This window comes from Podarcis tiliguerta, assembly GCF_965153285.1.
Source record: "Podarcis tiliguerta genome assembly, chromosome: 1".
Classification (NCBI taxonomy): Eukaryota; Metazoa; Chordata; class Lepidosauria; order Squamata; family Lacertidae; genus Podarcis; species Podarcis tiliguerta.
This window is the reverse complement of record NC_139534.1, coordinates 50,902,689-50,925,331: the sequence shown is the minus strand read 5'-3', so window position 1 is coordinate 50,925,331 and position 22,643 is coordinate 50,902,689. Positions and strand designations below refer to the sequence as shown.

General features: G+C 49.9%; 1 protein-coding gene and 1 long non-coding RNA gene across 20 annotated transcripts in view; one reads left to right on the top strand and one right to left on the bottom strand.

The window, feature by feature from the left end:
- The window catches only part of TNS1 (tensin 1), a 327,340-nt gene that overhangs the window by 2,622 nt on the left and 302,075 nt on the right, over positions 1-22,643 (top strand). The window lies entirely within an intron of this gene.
- On the bottom strand, positions 83-22,125 carry LOC310666790. The gene is made up of 3 exons (XR_014506035.1): positions 21,936-22,125; positions 17,118-17,271; positions 83-282 (listed from the first exon to the last, which is right to left on the bottom strand). It is a non-coding gene; the product is annotated as an uncharacterized lncRNA (long non-coding RNA).

Genomic DNA, 22,643 nt, shown 5'->3' with positions numbered 1-22,643 from the left:
ATGCAGCAGATCTCTATTTTTGGAGCCCCAAGGTCTATACTTAAGCTGAGGCCAGGCTATTTGGAGGCAATGTTGCCTTTTCTTTCGCTTGCGGAAAGAGACTCACATTTCCTGCTTTTCAGCTGTGCTGGCTGGGGCTGATGAGAGCTGTAGCCCAAACATCCACAGGGCATTGGCTTGGGGAAAACGGAAGCCATGTATTCCTGGTAACCTTTGCCGTCTTGTCGTCCTCCCTTATTAAGCCACCCACAGTGGCAGGGAAGAGGGAGAAAGCAAGTTCACCTGGGGAAAACAAAAGAGGAGACATTAGCAGGCAAACATGCGCCTATGCACTCATCACTTCACTTGTCACCGTATAATAAGCAGGCCTCTCTGTGTGTGGGTGGAAGCCTGTGTGCCATTGGCCTGCTGCCCTCTCAGATATGCCCAGTGGGGGGGGGGGAATGAGAGCAGGCACCCGCTCTTCATATCTTCTCCTTCAGCCTGCCAACTAACATGCCTTGCACTGTGGCTGAAACACTATTGTGCCTAGGTTCTGTCCTCTTGAGCACTCCCTCATGCTGTAGCCAGCACCAGTTTGCATTCCACTAAATGGCATTGGGCTATCTCTGCCCACTCCATGTTCACTGCTGCTGTTGGGCCCTTCTCCAGAGGACTGTAGAGAACTGGGCTAACTTGCAAAACCCGCAAGGGAGCCAAAGATGCTCCCCCTTTCAGTTCCTTCTGATATCATTTCACTTTGGCCATTTTTGATTTCCAACAGCAAACGCGATGTGGCATTCATCTGGCTTTGACCACCTGCAAATTTATTGACGTAATCTGCTGCCTCTTAATCCTCTCCTATGGGTTGCTTTAATAAAGGGAAAGGTCAGGGTTTTTCACCAGGTGATACAACAGCTTCTGAGAAGTGATTGTGCAGCAGGCAGAGAAAGTTACTATTTGCCTCTGTCTATTGGCTCCAATGGATGCTCTTCAATGGATGCAAGCAGCAGCCTCTGAGAGGTGATTTTTGTGGAGGCTGTGGTCCCCAAGGCTGCTTTATTAACTGTCGCTTCATATCAACAGCCTCTAGACTAGTGGGCTTTTGTGAGTGTATTCTGCAACCTGTCATTGATGCAACAATAGTGCATTAGTGGTGGATTTATAATGGGTAAGGTATAGGACCCCTCAACAGTTAAGTCCAGTCAAACTTGACTATGGGGTGCAGCATCCAAATACCATTCTGCCTTATTAGTTGTCCTGCAGTGGTTCCCTAATGAGATTGCATTATTGAAATCTCAAGGAACACCCTTGCGCTAGAGCGCAACAAGAGTGGGGCAGGGGGGAAAAGCAGCCCAGGACATTTGTGGTATGGAAAGTTACAGGATTTCAGCAGGAACTTACAGAAAATGTGCTGATTAGAAATCACCCTCTTTAAACCTGGGACATCATTTGCATTAAATTCCTGAGTTGTAATTAATTTGTATTGCCCATTGGCCTCAGGGCATCTTTCACTACTCATGCCACAGATGAATGCCGTTAATGTGGAATAGCAAGAGGTTTGTCATTTGGAAGCACTTTCTGACCTGTGTGGTGTTTACAGCCCAAACCGAGTTAAGTCGCCCACATGAAAACTCCCCCAGTTGGTTCAAATGCTCCAGTTCCAATGAGCCTTCAATTCATGTGAGGGACAAGATCCTTCTTGGAGGGCTATCCCCGCTCTTTACTCACAGAACAGCCTATTTTCAGATTATAAGGAAGCTTTTGTGTGCAGTCCGATTAGCCAAGGTATTTACATTACAGCTGAAAGCATTAACTGATAAGAAGTCTCATTCTTATCGAAAGCAGCTGAGCTCGGGAACAACTCTGAATTTTTATTCTGGGCCAGGAAAAACCAGAACTGGAAAGTGATAACCTTAATTTATTAGTGCCAAACTAAAAACAATACAAAACTAATTTGAATATCATAGCTGAGCCATGGAATATGCAAAGCAATAATATCTCTGAGCTTATGCAGAGCACAAGGCCAGGCCTTCCACTGTCCCAGGCAGCTGATCTGGGATGTCATGAAAGGTCAGTAATTGTTATTTTTTAATTATTATTAATTTTTTAATTGTTGTTACTTTTTAATTATTATAGTTTTTAGTTATATTTTTCCTCCTGGGGGGAAGAGAGCTTGTGGGGCTCCCTGACTCAGGTGCCAACATAACTTAATCAGCCTAAGACGTGGGTGGTGCTGTGGTCTAAACCACTGAGCCTATTGGGCTCACTTGCCGATCAAAAGGTCAGCGGTTCGAATCCCCGCGACGGGGTGAGCTCCCATTGCTCTATCCCAGCTCCTGCCAACCTAGCAGTTTGAAAGCACACTAGTGCAAGTAGATACATAGGTACCACTGCAGCAGAAAGGTAAATGGCGTTTCCGTGTGCTCTGGTTTCCATCACGGTGTTCCGTTGTGCCAGAAGCTGTTTAGTCATGCTGGCCACACGACCAAGAAAGCTGTCTGTGGACAAAACCAGCTCCCGCAGCCTGAAAGCGAGATGAGCACCACACCCTATAGTCACCTTCGACTGAACATAACTATCTAGGGGTCCTTTACCTTTACCTTACCTTTACCTTACCTTTACCTTAGTTAGCCTTGGATACTAGGCACCTTAGCAGGGGATGGGGAGATTTGCTATTCCGTGCCAGGCAGCATAATGTCTTGGGTTGTCTGTGGGAAAGAGAGGTTCTTGTCCGTACACAACGCTCAGGACCCACAGACTGTCCACACAATAATAGAATTCAGGAGTCAGGTACCCCCAGGGCAGATAGCATAGCAACCTTCAGTCTCACCAACTCTATCTTTTCATTTTAGAAATTATGCACCAGATAGTTATCCTAGCGGGGAATGCCAACTTGTCTGTCTGCCACATTTTTTTCCAGGAGGCGTCTCTGGCTTGTTATGAGATTAATTTCACTGGCTTCTGATTAATCTCAGCCTGAAGATAATCTTTTGTTTGTGACATCTGTTCAGTTGCCGTGGAAATCATTAGGATCCCCTTTCACTAATGGGAGAGGAGCTCTAGAAAAGGTTGAAAGAGAAGCGGGTGGAGAGACATATATTGAGTCTGCAGATACAGTGGGGGCTGGCCTGCTAAGGCAAATACAGTGGTACCTCAGGTTACATCTGCTTCAGGTTACATACGCTTCAGGTTACAGACTCCGCTAACCCAGAAATATTACCCCAGGTTAAGAACTTTGCTTCAGGATGAGAACAGAAATCGTGCAGTGGCAGTGCAGCGGCAGCAGGAGGCTCCATTAGCTAAAGTGGTGCTTCAGGTTAAGAACAGTTTCAGGTTAAGAACGGACCTCCGGAACGAATTAAGTTCTTAACCCGAGGTACCACTGTAGAGCAGGGCCCCACCAACCTCAATCTGCTTTCAGCCAATCCCTACCCTGAGTGCCTTCCTACTTACAACTAGCTCGGGTGGCAGATGTCAGTTTCCTCTTTCTTAGTCTCAGTGCAGCCACTTTTAGAACTCAGCAGGGAGGGAGATGGGAACAAAACTAGAATTAGCTGGACCTGCCCATCATCTGGCACCACCTACTGTTGGCCTCCCTGCTTTCTACCCTACCAGCTTCAACCAACACCCTTGTTTGGTACTCAAGGCCGTGCTGCACTTGCAGTATAGGGCCTGTTTCCAGGTAGGGGGATAAAATGAAACCAAAGCCAGTAAAATGGCTCCATTTCAAGGTGCCTTGAATCTTAGCCTTCAGGCCAAAGAATGCTATGTCAGTCTACCTGCTCAGATTCCCATTTCAGACAGAACTTCTTTCTCTTCTGCCCTAAAATGTAGTGTAGATGCAAAACACTGTTGTGTCTTTTTCATTCCAAAATAGAAAAATAGTTTTGTGGTGTGTGTGTGTCTTTTTCTTGCATTTATTTGTACTATACACCTCTCTCAGGGTTGTCAAGGAGGGGAGCATTCCAGGTTTAGCCCATGGGATACCATTTTAGCTTCTTTTCCACAAGAGCAAAAAGATGAGTGCATGAGTACAGCCCTGAACACGATTGCCAACTGTCTTACTTCACCTGAACAGACCTGAAAACCACAACAAAATCAAAACCACCCTTTTTATGATGAAAAACTATTCTGTTGTTGTTGTTCTTTTAAAAAAACTGCTCGGCCAAGCCCACTCAAGTTTAAATATACAGCTATATAAAGCAGAACAATCTCTCTCCCCTTCACACACAAACACACACATAAACTGTGCACACACTGTGCCTTTAAAGCACAAAGAATTCTGGACGCTGTAGTTTACCCCTCACAGAGTTACAATTTCCAGCAACCCTTATCAAGCAAACATTGCCCAGAATTCTTTGAGAGGGGATATGTGCTTTGAGTGTGCTCTACAGGTATAGTGTGGAGAGAGAGAGAGAGAGAGAGAGAGAGAGAGAGAGAGAGAGAGATTCCTTCCCTAGAACTCCACACAGTATGTATACAGAGTTATAACATTATTAAGTGGCAGGACTGCTGTGGAAGTGAACTGACTGAGATCTATTATAGTGAACCATTTCTCTCCAGGGTCAAGCTCAGGACAAACTGATTAAGTGAGTGTGCTGAAGAAGCCCACTATGAATAGCACTGATTGGCTCATACCTATAATATCATTCCCCCCTCCCCCCCCCTTCAGAACAACTTGGCAAATTCTTTTTCAATTGATTTCACTTTTTAAAAAGAAAAGAAAAAGGCAATGATTGATGATTTAAATAAATTGTACTTGTTTCTTTGAGACTATTTTGTCTCACATTTCCTATATATATGTGCATTCAAGGTGGCTAAAAACGAATAACAAAACAAAAACAAAACAACCCTCAACAAGACAAAATAAAAAAGGTGCATAAAAGAAACAGTGTGAAATATGGGTTAACTATCTAGGTTAATTTAAAAGCTCACCCAAATAAAACCATCTTCACCAGACAGCAGAAAATGGAAATTGTGGAATGTGCCAGATGAATCCCTTATGAATGCAAGAGGTTAGTCTGCATGAAAATATTTGGGATGCTCTAGCTCATGGGTAGGCAAACTAAGGTCTGGGGGCCAGATCCAGCCCAATTACCTTCTAAATCTGGCCTGCGGATGGTCTGGGAATCAGCGTGTTTTTACATGAGTAGAATGTGCCCTTTTATTTAAAATGTATCTCTGGGGTATTTGTGGGGCATAGGAATTCATTCATATTTCCCCCCCAAAATATAGTCCAGCCCCCCACAAGGTCTGAGGGACAGTGGAGTGGCCCCCTGCTGAAAAAGTTTACTGACCCCTGCTCTAGCTGCATGTAGAACGCATTAGAGTAGTTTAAAGGTTTGTCACTGGTTTGTCCCTAAGGCACAAATTACCAAGGCCATATAGCAATGAAACAAAGCCCTAGTTGGAGTCAAAGCTATGGTCCTATGGGCATGTCCTCTAACTAACAAGGCTACATTTGCCCCCCCCCCCCATTCTTCTGAGCCCCTCATACCACACATAAAAGGGTTGATGGCTGGCTTGGGAAGAAGCAACGTCCTTTGGGATACCATGATTGAATCATGCCCTTCAAGGGTGCAAGGTATATTATATTTATAAGATCGTATTTTTAAAACATTTCATAGAGATAAGCATGGGCTGTGTGACTGAGGGTGAAGCTGCACTAGAAAAAGCATGTTTACAAAGGCACACGTGACAGTTGTCAAGATGGTTGGAGCTTCTTCATCAGATGCCATTGGCAAAAGACACTTCTAACAAATGCTGCAAAATGTCTGTTTATGGTGTCAATCTGTATTACATGTCAGTTACTGACAGCCACTTTAGAATATTCATACTTCAGTAAACTCCAGAATTTTAAGTAAGGGAAGGACTAGGGATTAACACAGTTCTCAACACTTCATAAAACTATGTTGTGATTTTACCCTGTGAATCGCCCCAAGACCTGCGGGTATAGGGTGGCATATAAAATCATCATCATCATCATCATCATCATCGTCATCGTCATCTGCATCATCTTTGAAGGTAATCAGGGCTAAAGTGGTATAAAACCATTATAAAGCTGTAGTGTAGATAGGGGTTAGAAGGTCAATCTCTTGACATATAGAAAACTCTACTTTTACAGAACCTGCCTCTGCAATCCTGATCTCTCTCTCTCTCTCTCACACACACACACTTCCATTTTCTTTGATGTTATATAGAATACATTGTGATCACAATCATATAAATAACCCCTGAGTATGTTGTAAAGCTTTTTTGATTTAGACAGGAGAATGCTAAATGAGCATCAAAGCGATAAGGAGAGACAAATCTGCAATCAGGAAAAAGGTCTGTCATTCAAACCAGAAAGGGAACTTGCTACTGGGCCAGGCTGCCTAACTAGTCTCTGTCACTGGCAGCCTGTGTCAAATCAATACTTCTCATTCATGCTTCCAAGTGATGCTTGAGACAGTGGGTTTTGCAGGCTGGCGGTGGCTATGGGAAGCATGTCCTTGCTTCCGTGTCTGCGCATCATTTTACCAAGCAGGTGGTGCGGTGAGGACAGCGTAGTCGCCATCCCAGCTTTCCACTTTGTGGGGAAATGTCTGTGCCACTGACTGCCCACAGTGTCTCTTTACTGTCCACAAGTACACTTCATACCTTCTTTCCCAGCAGGACACACGTGCAATCGTCACTCAGCCAAATGATCCGCATGCAGTTTCATGTGCAAGAGAGGACGTTCCACACAAGAGATCTGTCGCGGTTAAAGTGGCCCTCATGCTCCTTGGTACACATGCACTCATTCTCTGCCGCCTCTGCCTTGCTGCATGAGCGCCCCTGCTCCCTCACAGTTCAGCACTGCAGCAGGGCCCCAGCTGCAGTGGCTCAGGCGCTTTCGCTGCAGCCTTGTGTAACTCAGAGCTCTGGTGGTGCAGCAGCTGCAACCGCTTTGCTGCATGCCTTACAGAAGGAGCCTATTGAGAAGCAGCCAGGAGTCCTCCCCCTTTTCTTTCCTTCTCTTGGTTTTCCCATTGGCTTCTATGTTATCCCTTATCGTTCTTAAACAGACGGAATTAAATGGGGGAGGGGTAATAAAATAAACCTGTGTCAGCACAACACAAAGGCTTGAAACCCAGTGGAAAAGGAACAGAGAAATCGGGAGGTCTGAATGACAGGGCAGCTATGCTGGCAGATTAATAAATAGGAAGCAATGAGTTTGAGAATGGACCAGACTGGCTCTCTGGAGCTAACTCCTGGCCCTGCCTGCACACATTCACCTTGTGACTTTGGTCTAACTGCATCTACAATGTTCTCAACCTATATCCTTTTTTGGGGTGTGGGCTGGGCTGAATTCCAGCCAGAGAAACTGCACCAAACACCCCGAGGGTAGGAGGCATTTGGGGTGCAGCAGCAGGCAATGCACAGAGGAAACTGCTTTACTCAGCAGTATAGGGGCATAGATATTCTTCAGCTAACATAGTTTTCTGCACAGGGTGTGTGCATGATGTGTGGCTTCAAGCTGTCAGTGACACCGCTTCCTTATTTTTCCTAGAAAGAGAGTACTATAAACATCTATGGGGTGGGCTTTTTGCCTTGTTTTGTTTTGTTTTAACTTCCTCTCTCTCCCTTTCTGGAAATGTCAGAGCTTTCCTCCAACACAGGAGCAGAGGAGGGGAAGCAGCTTTGAGCCATGTGGTTCAGTTCAGATGCTGCCCAATTAACACTGAGCATGCAGCACATGGCATTGCCACCTGCAATACAAAGACAGGAGGAAAGATTGTAGGGCTGGCTGCATCTCTTCAATTGTGGGGAAGCACTTATATGATCTACTCAACTAGAGTAAACTTCAATCTGAATTGAAGACACTCCCCTGCCCCCAGCATCAAGTCATCCCAGTCTGAAAAAGACTTCACTCTAAAGCTCTCCTGGTGATGCCTGGGTGATGGTGTGCTGGTCCCGGGGGTAAGGTACCTTGGGTGTAGCAAAGTCCACACGAAGAGGGGCAAGGTCCGAGGCAGAGTGCCGGGCGGTGAACAGGAATGCTGGAACAGGAGGCTGTGCAGGGAACAGGAACACCGGATGGTCGGGAACAGGAGGCCGAGCAGGGAACAGGAGTACCGGATAGTCAGGAACAGGAGGCCGAGCAGGGATCAGGAACGCAGGAAGGTCCGAAGCCAACAACGACGTTGCTCCCGCAACCTGGGGCCGGGCTGACTGGGCTTTTATCCTCTTCTAAGGCCAGGGGCGGTCCCGGCCCCCAGGAGCCCCGCCTCCTCTGGCCTTAAGGCGAGCACTCCTCCTGGGGGCAACCAGTTCCCTTCGCCTCTCTGCTCTAAACCTCTGCAGATCAGGAGAGGCCGAAGGGTTACTGGGCCCTGGAGGAGGCTCACCTGTGGCCACTGAGTCGTCAAGCCTCTCTGGGGCCAGAAGGGCTTCACCTGGGGCCAGCTCCTGATTCACTGCCACAGGTGCAGGCTCTTCAGCATCTAGGCCTGGCCCCAGTTCAGCCGGCCCTGGAGGCGGGGACTCCTGTGCAGGCCGGGATTCCTCTGTTTCATCCTCCGAATCGGAATCCCAGGCCATCACACCATCCCCCCTCCCAGGCCCCCCCCTCAACCGAGGGTCCGGACCCGGCTTGCCGGGGTACGTCGCATGGAACTCTCGGAGGCAGGCTGGTGCGTGGACGTTGGCCGCTGGTTCCCAGGAACGGTCCTCCGGTCCGTACCCCTTCCAGTCAATGAGATACTGCAGCTTTCCCCTGCGGTATCGGGAGTCCAGGATGCGTTCCACCTCGTACTCAGGCTCTCCCCGAACCAACACTGGCTGCGGTCGGGGACGGTTCGGGTGGAACTCGTCGGGTGGGGCCACCGGACTCAAAAGGGACCTGTGGAAGACCGGGTGAACCTTCAGGGTTGCGGGTAACCGGAGACGAAATGCCACAGGAGAGACTTGGTCTACGATAGGGAACGGGCCGGTGAAGCGGGCGTCCAACTTCCGCGAAGGTCGAGAGGGGTGGAGGTGGCGAGTGGAGAGCCAAACCAGGTCACCGACGCGAAGTTCCGGCCCCACCTGGCGGTGGCGGTCGGCCTGGGCCTTGTACGCTTCCTTGGCCTGGTGCAGTTGCTCCACCAAAAGCTGTTGCTGGGACTGGAGCTCTTGAAGCCACTCCGTCACCGCCGGGACTGCGGATGTCGGCAGCACCTCTGGAAACAGCCGTGGATGATAACCATAACTGGCCTGGAACGGGGTCTGCTGGGTGGACGCATTCACCGCGTTATTGTAGGCGAACTCCGCCAATGCCAGGTGGTCGACCCAGTCATCCTGCTGGTAGCTGCAGTAACACCGGAGGTACTGCTCCAGCACCGCGTTCGCCCGTTCCGTCTGGCCATCGGTCTGTGGGTGGTAGGCTGACGAGAGGCAGACCTCCGTCCCGAGGGTCTGGTGTAGTGCTTGCCAGAACCGGGATGTGAACTGAACGCCCCGGTCGGACACCACGCGCTCAGGTAGGCCATGCAGGCGGAAGACATGCTGAAGGTACAGCTGAGCAGTTTCCTTGGCTGTGGGTACAGATGGACAGGGAGCGCAGTGCACCATCTTGGTGAAATGGTCGGAGAAAACCAGAAGGCAGGTACAGCCACGAGACGAGGGTAAGTCCACTACAAAGTCCAACGAAACCGTGTGCCAAGGGTGCGGTGGAACTGGCAATGGCTGAAGTAGGCCGGGGGGTCGCCCGGTAGGCCCCTTGGCGCGCCGGCAGACATCACAACCAGCAACGTAGCGAGCCACGTCAGCCTTCAGGCGGGGCCACCAAAACTCTCGACTGACCAGATGGGTGGTCCGATACCGTCCAAAGTGCCCCGCTGCTGGGGCATCATGGGCCATCCGGAGAACCTCCAGCCGTAGTGGCCCTGGCGGGATGTACAGACGACCGTGGTGCAGCAGCAGGCCCTGATGCAGGACCAGCCCCGGATACTGTGGGCTGGACCCTTCAGCCAGCTCCCGGAGTCGTTCCTGGGCCCAAGCGTCGACCCGCTGCTGTTCCCGCACCCGAACCTGCAGTGGCTGCGCCTCCTGGGTGGCCAGGAATGCAGCTGGAGGTAGGATCGTGGTGGGTTCTGCTTGCTGTACCGTGTCTGCGTTGTCGTCAGGTTTCCGGGACAGGGCATCCGCCTTCTGATTCTGAGAGCTAGGGATGTAGCGGATCCGGAACTGGAACCGGGAAAAGAACAACGCCCACCGGATCTGTCTTTGGTTCAGCTTGCGGGTGGTCTGGAGGTACTCCAGGTTCCGGTGGTCGGTTCTCACCTCCACCGGATGTCGTGCCCCCTCAAGATGGTGGCGCCAGACCTCAAAGGCTACCTTGATGGCCAGTAGTTCCCGCTCCCACACAGTATAGTTACGCTCCGCTGGTAGGAGCTGGCGGGAATAGAAGGCACAGGGTAAGAGTGGCGCTTCAGGACCAATCTGTTGAGACAAGACGGCACCGAGAGCCGTACTGGAAGCGTCGGTCTCCACCACAAAGGGTCGAGAGGGGTCAGGATGTTGTAAGATTGGTGCCCTCTGGAAACAGGCCTTCAACCCCTGAAACGCCTCCTCTGCCTCCTTGTCCCAGGAAAACGGCGTCTTTGGGCGCAGTAGCCGGGTCAACGGGGTGGTGCGATGAGCATAATCAGCGATGAAGGACCGGTAGTAATTGGCGAACCCCAGGAAACGCTGTAGGTCCTTGCGGTTCCGGGGTGCCGCCCATTCTTGAACCGCTGTCACCTTCCCCGGGTCCATTTGCACCCCATCTGGAGAGAGCCGGTGACCAAGGAAGTCCACAGTCCGCTGATGGAACTCGCACTTGCTGAGCTTTGCGTACAAACGGTGCTCACGCAAGCGCTGCAGCACGGTCCGGACATGTCCCTCATGGCGAGCCGGGTCACGGGAGTAAATCAGTATGTCATCCAAATACACCACCACGTACTTGTCTAACAGGTCCTGAAACACGTGGTTGATGTAGCGTTGAAACACAGCAGGCGCGTTGCACAAACCGAAAGGCATAACCAAATATTCGAACTGCCCGTACCGGGTCCCAAACGCTGTCTTCCACTCATCCCCGGCTCGGATCCGAATCAAGTTGTAGGCCCCCCGGAGGTCCAGCTTGGTGAACACCTGTGCCCCTTGCACCCGCTCCAGCAGCTCCGAGATAAGGGGCAAGGGGTACCGGTCTGGGACGGTAATTTTGTTCAGGGCTCGGTAATCATGGCAAGGGCGGAGTTCCCCACATTTCTTCTTAACAAAAAGCACCGGCGCCGCGGTGGGCGAGGTGGAAGGCCTAATGAACCCACGCTCCAGGTTCTTGCGCAAGAAGTCCTGCAAAGCCTCGCGCTCTGGCTCTGTTAGAGAATATAAGCGACTCACTGGTAAAGGCGCTCCGGGTTGGAGGTCTATGCCGCAGTCAAAAGGCCGATGCGGCGGCAGCTGGTCTGCCCCCCGTTCCTCGAACACGTCCTGGTAGTCCTGGTACACGGCTGGGAGCGTGGGTGCTGCCTCCTCTGAGGGCGCGGCCGCCAGCGTTCCGGATTGAGCATGGGACCATGGGTCTGGGAAGTGCACGGTCCGTTTGACCCAGTCAATCTGAACGTTGTGGGCTTCCAGCCAGTCCATCCCGAGCACCAGGGGGAAGCGGGGCATAGAGGCAATGTCCAAAGTTCGCAACTCCCGGTGCTGCTGGAGACACAGGACCAGAGGCTGGGTCTCCTGAGTAACGGCACCTGAACGCAGAAGTCGTCCGTCAATCGCTTCCACCTGGACCGGTACTGGCTTGTTCCGAAGTGGCACCTGATGATGGGCGGCAAAAGCAGCGTCCATATAGGAGCGGGTTGCCCCTGAATCTACCAAAGCATGGGTGAGGATCCAGGGCCCACCTGGAGGGTATAAACGTACCGAAACCATAAGATGTTGCAAGTCCATTGGTGCGGGCCCATTCTGTACGGTTTGGGACCCCCGGTAGCTAGGGCCATCAGCTACTGGGGTTGGCGGTTTCCCTGCGGCTGGCGTTTCTCAGGGCAGGACCGAGCGAAGTGTCCACTTCCGCCACAGTAAAGACAGAGATTTCCATCCCGACGCCGCGCCTTCTCTGCGGGGGAAAGACGTGGCCGCACTGCCCCGAGCTGCATAGGCTCCTCCGTTAAATCAGTTGTGACCGTGGGGCTGCCGGAAAAAGCTGGTGCCGTGAACTGGAAGTGTCGGCGACCCCGGGCCTGACGACGATCCTCCAACCGGTCGCCTATTTGTAGACTCCGTTGAATGAGAGTGTCCAGCGTGGTGGGGCGTTCCATTGTGGCCAACTGGTCCAGTACCTCGTCCGAAAGCCCTTCGAGATACTGGTCCCGCAGTGCCGAGTCATTCCAGGTCAAGTCCTGTGCCAACAGCCGGAACTCCGTGGTATATGTGGCCACCGCGGACTTGCCCTGTTTCAAATGCCGAATCGCCCGGTTGGCTTGACTCTCTTTCTGGGGGTTGCCGAACGCGGCCTCCAAACGATTGCAAAACCCCGTATAGTCTGCCAGCAAGGGGGAGTCTTGCCTGAGTAGCGGCAACGCCCACTTGGCCGCCTGGTCCTTTAACAAGCTAATCAAAAAGTGCACCTTGGTACGGTCGTCAGGAAAGTTCCGGGCTCGCCCCTGAATATACAGTTTGGCCTGGGCCAGGAACATGGGAAAGCTGGCCGGGGCTCCATCAAATTTCTCAGGCAAAGCCACTGGGTACTTGCCCGGAGCCGGGGCGTCGGCCCCAGGAGCCGGTAGGGCTTCCAAGCGTTGCTGAAGTGCCTCAACCGCGTCACTGAGCTGCTGCACGGTGTGAGACAAGGCCTGGTTCTCCTGGGCCAAAGCCACCAATGCAGCCGCCTGTTCAGCCATGGCCTCTGGCTCTTCCCGAACGCACCCCGACGAAGGGGGAGTGCGGGAGGTGGCGGGAGCAAACTGTGCTGGTCCCGGGGGTAAGGTACCTTGGGTGTAGCAAAGTCCACACGAAGAGGGGCAAGGTCCGAGGCAGAGTGCCGGGCGGTGAACAGGAATGCTGGAACAGGAGGCTGTGCAGGGAACAGGAACACCGGATGGTCGGGAACAGGAGGCCGAGCAGGGAACAGGAGTACCGGATAGTCAGGAACAGGAGGCCGAGCAGGGATCAGGAACGCAGGAAGGTCCGAAGCCAACAACGACGTTGCTCCCGCAACCTGGGGCCGGGCTGACTGGGCTTTTATCCTCTTCTAAGGCCAGGGGCGGTCCCGGCCCCCAGGAGCCCCGCCTCCTCTGGCCTTAAGGCGAGCACTCCTCCTGGGGGCAACCAGTTCCCTTCGCCTCTCTGCTCTAAACCTCTGCAGATCAGGAGAGGCCGAAGGGTTACTGGGCCCTGGAGGAGGCTCACCTGTGGCCACTGAGTCGTCAAGCCTCTCTGGGGCCAGAAGGGCTTCACCTGGGGCCAGCTCCTGATTCACTGCCACAGGTGCAGGCTCTTCAGCATCTAGGCCTGGCCCCAGTTCAGCCGGCCCTGGAGGCGGGGACTCCTGTGCAGGCCGGGATTCCTCTGTTTCATCCTCCGAATCGGAATCCCAGGCCATCACAGATGGTATATAACCTACAGTGGGAGATATATCAGAAAGCCTACTGGAAGTGATGTCGTGCCCAGTGTGATGTGGTGGTTAGAGCACCGACCAGTCATTGTCTCTCAGTCTAACCTACCTCACAGGGTTGTTGAGCGGATAAACTGTGTGTGGGGAGGGAACTATGTATGGTGCCTTGAGCTTCTTGGAGAACAGGTGGGTCTTATAGCAAAGAAAGAAAGAAAACCATTAAATGTTGTATTTTACCCACATTTCTTGATCCATTTTGTAGCCATGGTGCGGACAATTAATTACAGCATTGTGCTCTATGGCCATTTGAACCACAGAAAAACAGGGTACTCAGTGTGCTCTCTAGGGCTATGTTGACCTTCTGGGAAATGGGGCAACCTTTCAAAATGATGGATGCTTTTAAAACGGAGGGGCGAAAACGTGGTAGGATGACATTGTACAATCCCAAGTGTTATGCGTATAAGATAGTTTTTACTAAGTGCCTCTTGGTGCAAGGACTGCTGGGCGGAGTGGAACCACTTCAATCCTCCCTCTGGGATGGTCTCTCAGTTTCCTTCCAGATTCTGTGCCAAACTTTTGAGGTTTCAAGCTCTGACCTGCTATTTTGCTAACCAGCATTTCCTCCTTGCACCGAGAGCATTGGCCATGATGAAAAATGATGTCAGATCAAGATGATCTCTGCCCCTTGCTCATCTCAAATAAACTGTCATTGACAAATCCCTTATGAGCTGGCTCCTGGCCAAGTCCACTGCATTTCACAGCCCAAACTCACTGCCGCTTCCTCCTCCTCCTCATGGCCGTCTGACTGCAGGCAACACTAATCACTTTCCCTTTCCTATCCCGTTTCCATGGGAAATTGAAAATCTTTTGACTTTTCATCCCAGCCTGGGCTGAATAAATAAATACTTTTAAAACATTTATCGTGTGCATTGTGACCTGGGTTGTTTTTCTACTTCTTTGATTTATATCCTGCAAGATCTGGGCAGTTCACATATTTTCAATTTTATTTTAATTTTAACGGCAGCGGCTGTTGCGGGGGTGGGGGGAACACCCCAGGAAATACAATTTTAACAAAAGTTGTTCCAATACACCCACCCTCCCTCCCTATAGGCAGCCCCTTTGGGCATTAAGCCAAAGAGAAGCTTGCTACTGTGGCTGCATATACACCGTATCTCTAAAGCATATGACCTATCCCAAAATCCTGGGAACTGTAGTTTGTTAAGGGTGCTGGGAATTGTAGCTCTGTGGGGTGAAACTACAGTACCCAGGATTATTTGGGGGAAGTGATGCACTTTAAATGTGCCTTAAATGGATGGTGTGTGTGATATTGGCCTTCCTGGGCAGAAATGATGCACAGACACCCCTGTAGCAGCTCTTCATCCTCTGGTGCCAGGCTAATGGCGCCTGCTGTGCTTCTGTGGCCATGGGCCAAATGGCTGTTCTAGCTGAATTCTCTTTGGGAGGGAAGGAAGGAAGGAGGGAGGGGGAAAGAAGCTCTCAGGAGCTGCTGGCCCTCTGGCTAACCACGGTGTCTGGGACCAGGCTGTCCCTTTTCCACAGAGAGACTCTTTCATCAAATTAAATTAAGCTAAATTAAAGAGAAAGTCTCTTTAATGAAGGCACTCTATGAAGCCATGTGTTCTCTCCCCAAGGTGATGAAGGGACCATGACCATCTCCTTTCTGGAGGAGGAGGAGGAGGAGGAGGAGGAGGAGGAGGAGGAAGAGGTTCCCGCTTTGTGTCGTGGGAACTGATTGTTCACTTCCCGTTGGAGTTTCCGCTCTGCAAAATTGCTTGTGGTTTGATGGGTGCAGCAACCCGCCGCCATGCACCCATTTGTCACTTTCCCACAGAGACGCTACCCCACATCTCACAGAGCAACAGTTCCCAGCACCTTTAACAAGGGTTCTCGGAATTCTTTTTTGGGAAGACTTGTCCCTTTAAATGTCTGGCCGTAGACACGGCTGCTTTTGTACACAGCTCTTCAGCCAAAAGGGCTCCCAGAGTGGCTTATGTACAGTCAACTGAGACAAGGCTAGCCCTGCCGGCAGGGTCGGGGCACAGATTTGTAAACAGTTGTTCTTACAATGACCAGCTTGCCTAGTTCAGGAGTAGGAATTGCCTGATGGAGCTGGTAGCTGGCGTGAGCATCACCTTCCATCTTCTGCTGCATCTTTCTTTCTTTCTTTCTTTCTTTCTTTCTTTCTTTCTTTCTCTCTCTCTCTCTCTCTCTCTCTCTCTCTCTCTCTCTCAAAAATATTTACACACTGCCCTCACATAAGATATCAGGGTGGTTTACAACAACAGGTCAGGTATACAATAACATATAAAAACCATTTAAAACAGAGCAACTTAATCATTAAAAAGACTGGCTAATTCAAAGCTGCACAGGCCTCTAGGCACAACCAAGTCTTCCATGGGTGCCTGAAAGTCACAAGTGAGGATGCCTGCTGAGCCTGTCCTGGAAGAGTCTTTCACAGCATGGGACAGGTGACACTGGCGCTTGGCTCCTGGATGAGGCCAGCTAGGCCTCTGTAACACAGGGGGCAACTAGCAGCGCTCCTCTGGATGATCTCAATGGTCAAGCTGGAACAGAAGGGCCTAGAGGTATCCTGGACCCTATTTATTTGTGATAGTAATGCCACTGAATTCCAGAAAGTTCAGAATTCTAGGACTGGAGGGCCAATTTTGGATCATTTTGCTTGTGCTCCAAAGCCCCCTGGATCCTCTCTGAATTCCATATTCCGCTCCAGAATCTGAACAGAATGAAACTGCAGTGCACTCACCCATCCCTGCTATATAAGAGCAAACACTGTCACGTGACATATCTTGGTGAGTCCTTCCTCTCATCTTTCTTCAGGCTTGGACTCTCAGTGGGCACCAGCAACAAAGCGAAGCAGGAATAGGTAAATTAATTCAGCTTCTAGGCCCCACTCCTAATTGTCACAGGTTCCCCATTTTTAAAACAGTCCAGTCCAAGGCCAGTGCAGCTACCTCAGATACCCAAAAGAAGCAATCGCTCAGGATTAGGTTTAGATCTCTGCCTCTAGCTCTGTGAACCCAGATTCCACCCAGTTCTTCAAACCACTCCTAAATACAGTGGGGTAGCGTGGGGGGTGCAGGGGGGCCGGCCGCACCGGGCGCAACATTTAGGGGTTAGGGTTAGGGGGCGCAAATCCACAGGTTAGGGGTGCAAATTACTTCCCTTGCCCCGGGTGCTGACAACCCACGCTACGCCACTGCCTATATACCACAGAGCACATTGGTAGTGCAGGAACAGCAGTGTTTGAAGCTGAAAGAGTGTGGTCAGAAGAACCCCCATACAAAGCAATCAAGTTTCTGCTGGAATTTTGTTCTACTTTTCTATCCTCCAATTCTGGCACCTGGCCTAAAGAATGAAATTGCAGCTGGGCCTGTAAAATCATGGATGATTGTCCAGGCTGCTTTTTCCCTATATCACCAGTCCAAGAAGACTAGCATGCCATCTTTTAAAATCTCATACTTCTTTTTTTAAAAAATAAAAATAAACCTGATCCCACCTGTGTCATCTTGACATCTGGAATAAGGTGTTGCATCAGATCATGGAGCCAAAGTGAGAGTTATCTCTTCTCAAATGCATCCTGCGGCAGGATCATGAGTGTAGGTGGGCTTGCTATGAAGGTTCTGGATTCTGTTTTGGCTTAAGCAGCTCTACTGGGGAAACAAATCCTAAAGTGAGATCCATTATCTTTGCAAATGACTAACTGTGTTTTCCAAGGGCTTCATTCCCAAAATCTGGGCCAGATTTGTTATTGAAAAAAAGAGCCGGATTCCAATTAGGCACTAAGAGAAAGGGAAGGTTTTCAAAAGCACACAAAATGGATCCACTCCAGCAGTTTCTGTTGTGTCATCTTTGGCTGGATTTTCAGTCAGGCTGGACAGACTTGAAGGTGCGTGTCTAGTCCCTTTCTGAAAACCAGGATTACTTTGGGATGGGGAAAGCTAGTTCGGGTGAAAACGAGCCTCTCAGGGCCACATGCAAACCTGTTATGTTGAACACCTGATCCACCGTAGAAGTGCACTCATCAATGAACAATTTTTAAATTTAGGATCAAACTCAGGGAAGACCAGCTCTGCCAATTTGCAGCAGAAGCTAGTTATGCACAGTGCTTATTGTCTCATCATAAATGCCAGTGTTTTCTAGTAGTGGTATTTGGCTGACTTTGGCAGTGCCTGCCAAGTCCAGCCTTTACCTGCCTCACACCTGACGTATGGCAGGAGTGCATGGGTTGCCTGAAACGGCCTCTCAGGCCATATGGAGAGGACTGGCGGGACAGATTTTGCCCACGGGCTGGAGGTTCTACATCCCTGGGTTACAGCACAGGACTTGGGCTGGGGAGACCCAGATTCAAATCCCCAACCAGCCATGAAACTCATTGGGTGACCTTGGGCAAGGCACTGGCCCAGTTCACACATAATACTAAGCCAAACCACGGTTTAGCATGAAGAAACAGACATGCATGTTCCTGGAGAGAAGATCACAGCCACTGTGCTTCTCCCCCTGTCCTGCTTTTGCTGCAGCACTACACAGTGGGGCTAAGACATGGTTTGACTTAGCCTTACACGTGAATCAGGTCACAAACTGTGACTGTAAGTGTATGACTTTTGTTCTAGCCTCTTGTTCCCGTAAAAAAACCAAAGTGGCACCTGCAAGCCTAATGTCTGCCCACCCCAGGTATATGTGAAGCCCTTCAAACATGCTAACCAAGCAATCCTATATATATCTACTCAGAATTAAATCTCATAGTGTTCAGTGGGGCTTATTTCCAGGTACGTAAGTGTATACAGTATTGGATTGCAGCCTGAAGTGCAAAGTGTTACTACTACAAGTTGCAACTAATTTATATTGTTGCGAACAACTTAGAGGTTTTGTTTTTGTTTTACAATAAAACAGTATATATATTTTTTGCTAAATAAACTACCGGTAATTAGAAACCTCTGGTATTAAAACCTACTATTCCCTTTCTGGTATCCATGGGGCATGGATCATGGAGCAAAAGTGACGTGCAGTGACTTTTCTAGTTAATTTCATTTGCGTTTGGGATGAAAAAGCTGGTTAAGGTGGGTTAAAAATTACTGCATTAATAGAGTATATAATTTGTGCAAGAGTCTTAACATGTGTAATGATGGCATCTTGGTTGGGATGCACCCGAGATAGAAATGAAGAAATTGACCTGGTGCAGCCAACATAGATAGCACAGGAGTAGCCTCTATACATTGTGGGGCTGCAACTTCCATCAGCCCCAGCCAGCATGGCCAATGGAGAGAGATGATGGGAAATTTAGACCAACAACACCTGAAGGGCACCACCTTGTATACCCTTGGAGTAGTAGATGTGTGCGCACATACATATAACCTTTGTTTCCACACGTTGCTGAACAGCAAAATGCTCGTGCTAAAACATATGTTATATTCACACCCTCGGGGCATTGCCAGGATCAATTCAAAGTGATATGCCCCTGGGATCTAGTCTAGCATTGTTGGAATTTAATCACAGAGGAGTCTTTTGAGGGAAAGGCCCTCAAGCTCAGCAGCCAATTTGTTGTTCAGAAACTGCAGTTAGAATCGATGCCTTGTTCCCTGCCGGAGCTATTGAATAGCACTAAAACTAGAAGTTACTTTGCCTGTTGGATTTCTGGCTGTTAACACACAGGAGTCTTGACCAGGAAAAAGGATGGCATCTGTAGTTGGGGACTGCTCTCCTTTCCCTTCTTCTGCTTGCAAAGTGGCTTCCCTCCGTCATTTTTTCCATTTGGCCTTTCCCACTAAATTCTCAGCTCCAGCCTGTCTCTGATCCACCTTGGTCTCCCTGTGGGCCAACATGGCCCCCTTCCACATTGCCCTTGCTGTGTCCCATGTTTCCAAGTGACTCATCGTGTCATTGAAAAGGCCCTTGTAATCACAATTAGGTAGCTGGCTGTCGTTTCCCTCCCTTATCTCCAAGCATTGCTCTCTTGGGGGCTTACAGACAATCCCCTGCTGATGGGCCCTCTGCAAAACTCCTTTATGTGCCGCCCGGGAGCTCTAGCTCTCCCCACTCCCAGGGCTGTGCCTTCCTTGGGTTTTGTTCCCAGTCCCTCTTTGATGTCTCCCTCGCAGCTGGACCCCATCCAAGAGCGAGACAAACAAGGCCTCTTGCCTGCCTATCGCACTTGGAAGGGAGAAGCACAGAGGAGCCTTTGGCTCGAATGGAGGGCGGCTGCCTGAATCGAAGGCCTGTTTGGGGAGGCGGGCATTTTCTTCCTTTCCCAGGCCCTAGAGGTGACCCTGTCCAGTTCCCACTGCTAAACTCTGCCTACCTCGGCCCCGTTATTTGCAGGTGACTCCCTCCCTCATTCGCCCTTCCCATGCCAGTGCAATTCTCCTAGGGTACTAGGATCGCAAGATTAAAATGACCCATCTTTTAGGAACGTTTTGATGCCTGGAATAAGGAACACCCACCCCACTGTATGGCATCTGGTGAAGATGTTACGGGTAGGGGGATAAAGAGTAGGCAACTGGACTTAGGTTTGGCACAATCATTGCCCACCTCCCCCCAGCTGACAGAGGCTGTATGCTTTTAATAGCAGTGGGACAGGAAGACATTCAACAGGTGTAGCATTGCCCTGTCACTCCATCTAAAGGCTAGGGAAAGTTGCTTGTTGAATGTCTGCCTGTCCAGCAGCTGTCAAAGTCTCTGGAGGAAAAAAAAAGGGGTGGGGGAATGGCTATATTGCAAGTTGGGCACTTTTCAGCCAACTCTGCTATGATGAATTACAGTAGGATACAGCCATGAAAAACATCTGGTAAGAAGGGATCTGAATAGCTTGCACATATGAATATATATATGTGTGTGTGCTTATATTCAAGTATTGTTTACTCAGAGCAGACCCACTGAAATGAATGAAGATAACTAAATTAGGTCTATTCATTTCAGTAGGTCTCCTCGTGTCATCAGTAGCCTGACCTTGAGGTATTTGGGTGTGTTTTAAAATACAAGTCCCTGGCCCTGTGAACATCCCAGGTAGGGGCCACCTTGCCCTTTGTTTATTGAGCCTAGGCCCAACTGGTAGTGGATGCAGTGAGAGGATTAGATTAAGTCAGACATTTTTGGCCCAAAGCATTTAGCCAAAGGGTGTGTGTGTTCCCCTTCCCCATAGAAGCAGTACAGTGGTAGCTCGGGTTACAGATGCTTCAGGATACAGACACTTCAGGTTACAGACTCCACTAACCCAGAAATAGTACCTCGGGTTAAGAACTTTGCTTCAGGATGAGAACAGAAATTGCACTGTGATGGCGCAGCGGCAGCGGGAGGCCCCATTAGCTAAAGTGATACCTCACGTTAAGAACAGTTTCAGGTTAAGAACGGACCTCCAGAACGAATTAAGTTCTAAACCTGAGATACCACTGTACTTTGAAAAATCTTGTTGCATCATTCACAGCACAACCCTAGGCATGTCAGCTCAGAGATAAGTCTATGGAGCTTACTCCCAGGGAACAGGATTGCAGCCTTAAATACCAATCTCTGCCTCCATGTATCCCTGCCGCTGCCACCACTGTGCCACCTGAAGCAGATCATGCCATCTTACTACATAGCAGAGCTGGCCTTGATGTCATCAGGCCTTCAGGGGTGGGATGGCTAAGATGTGGTTCACCTGATGTTGCTGGACTCTATCATCCCAGACTGTTGGGTGTGCAGGATGGGGCCGATGGGAGTGGTAGTCCAACCATAAAGGGAGGTTCCCCACCCCTGGTTTAGATGTAAACTTCAAGTCTCCAAGGTGGGGTGTGTACTTGTAACCCCTAACTCCATGCTGAGAGTTCCAGCATACCTTGAAAGGAATGAAACATGGGCAGGGCTCTCTCAGCTGAGGCAGGACACTGGTGGGTTCTCACTAAAATGGAGGTTTTAGCTGTGGAAAGCCTTGTCACTTTGTAGAAAAAGGCCTGCTGTTCCCTGTCATTAGCACCTTGGCTCCGATAAAGCCAATGCTTCTCCCTTCCCCAAACTGGGCTGTCTGGTAGGTCTCTAAGAGAGAGATAAAAGTCCACAAGATGCTTTTGGGAAAGCCTTTTCGGTCCTTCCTGCCAACATTCCCTGGCTTTATAATCCACATCACAGTCAAGTTCTGACACCCCTCGAGGTGGTGTACGTGTGTAGGTGTAAGCATTTTAGCTGAAAACACATTCTACAACATGCTGCCCATTTACTGTTTAAAAAATGCAGCTGGGAAAAAATTAGCACGGTCAATAAACAGGGTTTCTTCTTGTCAGAAGGTCAGTGGAGTTAAGAAACATGCTACTGCCAGACTGGGTTATAGAGCAATGAGAAAACTCACCCTCTGTCCTGTCTCCTACAGTGGACATCAACCGACACCAGAGAATCAGTATGACTGGGCCATGTACATTTTGTGCACACAGGTCATGTGGGATCATATGCACATCTCATAGTAACAAATAAGAGAAAGCACAGGTCTTGGTGGGCCTGCATGCCTGTCCTTGACCTCTGACCTCTTCACAGTTGCAATCACCTTGTGGACCTCCAATCTCTCTGCCTGCCCTGGCTCTTTGGGCTGATATGCTCTGATGTAACAGTGGACCTGGACAGACAGAGTTGTCACAATCTCTGCCTGCCATTGACTTTAGCCACTTCCATGTCACAGAAGGGCCAGGGAAGCCCAGTGCTAAGAAACTGAGTGTCCTGAAGACTTGAGACACCTTAAATTCAACCATATAAGGATTGTCAAATTTTAAGCCACTTATATGTGGTCTTGGATGCAGCCTAAAGCTCTGGCTGAGCTCAAAAAGTCAGTTATGAACTACCTTGGTGTCTTGTAATCAGGACCAGGTAGCAGCAAATGTGTTGGACCTTGGTGGCTGGAAAACTGCTCACCTGGACAGCCTGCACCTCCTGCCTCTTCTCTTTGGTAGAGAAATTTCATAAAGGTGGTATCCTGACCTACTGTAGATGGATTTTTTGTTTGTTACCACTAATAGCAACGGGACATGGGTGGCGCTGTGGGTTAAACCTCAGAGCCTAGGACTTG